This window comes from Misgurnus anguillicaudatus, chromosome 14 (assembly GCF_027580225.2).
Source record: "Misgurnus anguillicaudatus chromosome 14, ASM2758022v2, whole genome shotgun sequence".
NCBI classification, from domain to species: Eukaryota; Metazoa; Chordata; class Actinopteri; order Cypriniformes; family Cobitidae; genus Misgurnus; species Misgurnus anguillicaudatus.
In genome coordinates this window covers 7,428,004-7,429,910 of record NC_073350.2, presented here as the reverse complement: position 1 = coordinate 7,429,910, position 1,907 = coordinate 7,428,004, and the positions used below count along the sequence as shown (strand labels likewise).

General features: G+C 39.7%; 1 non-coding gene across 1 annotated transcript; it reads left to right on the top strand.

The window, feature by feature from the left end:
- On the top strand, positions 1–214 carry LOC141369583 (small nucleolar RNA U3). The gene has a single exon (XR_012373380.1). It is a non-coding gene; the product is annotated as a small nucleolar RNA U3 (small nucleolar RNA).
- The last annotated feature ends 1,693 nt before the right edge of the window (positions 215–1,907 follow it).

Below are 1,907 nucleotides of genomic sequence, written 5' to 3'. Positions count from 1 at the left end.
AAGACTATTCTTTCAGGGATCATTTCTATAGTTTTAAACTAGGAAATGTGTTTTGAAAGAGTTGAGTCTCTTGAACCACGATGAAGAGTGTTGATGTGTTTCTCTGAGCATGAATCAAGGAATGGTTGGTGATAGTTGTCACAGATCATTGCTATTGATGAATGTTCTTTAATCCTTATAAATTTAAAGAAGAGAAATGCATGATCTGAGTGGTTTTGTTATTTGAGATTGGAAAGAAAGAATGTGATAAAGATTTTTTCATTTCTATAAACAAAAATTAATATGCGTTTTTTTTTCTTGTCATCATGTGACAGTGCAGATACTTCAACAAACATACTGATAGATTTTTGGTGGAGTACACTATTGGTGTTAGTTTTTTCAAGCTCACACTACAGTAACGAGAAACATGAATCACTTTGTTGTTTAAACTGCACAATGAGGTTTTATTCACTTTGTTGTCTTGGTTTATCTGCATGCATACTACAACACACTGCTGACGAGGTGCAGATACTACAAAACACTCCATAAAGAGGCGTTCCCGAACATCAGTGAAAACATCTTTTCACATAAGTTCTGGAGAGAAATTTCATTGATCAGTGCGTTCACACTAGATGTGGAAGAGGCGGCAGTGCGAGTGATTTACATGTTAAGTCAATGCAAAGATGCGAATAGGCATGTAGGCATCCTGCGGCGCGGTACACACAAATGGCGCGGGAAACGCGCAAGTTGAAAAATCTGAACTTTGGCAGATATTTGTCCCTCGTTAACCAAACAAGAGCTTGATCTAGTAGTGATGTGATTACAGGAAGCAAGCGGAGTCACTACAGCCCCTCCAATGACACGAATTTCTGTGTGAATGTTTCGAATGACTAGAATTTAAAGTGCGGCTTTCACGTGTGAATGAAGCGAGTAAACTCAAAATTATTAATAGCACATTTTTGCCATCCTTTACCACGTTTGTTGTGAACGCAGTTATAGTTTTGTGTTTCTGAGCATTTTGTCCCTCTCAGAATCAGCTGTTCTCCCGTAGTAGATGGTTACAGTAGAACGTCGCAAAGTAGCAGTTAAATTCACGCATGTGCAATACAACACCAGAATTCCATTGCCGTTCCACCAGAGGCTGCTGCTTAAAGTCCCTAATGAGAGGTAGAGGGAGAGTGTTACTGCACCGAGTCGAAGTACTCCCAAAAGTGCTATTCCGCCATACATTATAGTTACCCTTTTTAACCTGCTTTTAAAAGCACCATGTTTTATTTTGTGCCACCATATTTGGTCGTATAACTACTCGTTTTAAATAAGGAAAACGTTGATGTGTTTGGTCATTTCTAACTTGATCTATGTTTGGTACCATTGAATGAACTGGGCTAAGCTAAGTGCTACCAAAGTCTCGTCGCGCGCCCCAGTGCTTAAGTGCACGCACTAAGATGATAGAGGTATGTATCAACTCTTCTTAGTTGAGGTAATAACATAGTTTAATATAACAAAACGATGGAGTATCCCTTTAAGGACCTTTGGCGACTGCAACAAGCTCCGATTTGATCGCCATCCAAGAGTTTTGTAGCAGACCATGAAAATCTGTATGTGACAGCAAAATGCCCCAAAATCCAATGTGCAATCAGTCGCAACCTGCAGGCCGTGAGACTCAAACCTGCAACTCTCGGGTTTCAAGCTCAACTCTCTTACAACTAGGCTACGACTGCCCCTGCCTCCGATGCATCCCTATAAATAATGCATTGTTATTAACAGATTAACACAAATCCATTCATTAACTACTGTCCATGCTAAAAGGATTTATAGTTTTGTGTTTTTGCGCATTTTATCCCTCTTAGAATCATTAAGCCACAACTTACCATCATTGAGGTTCATCGTCTCTATGAAGGGGTGTTTGGTAAGCGCCATGAGATGTT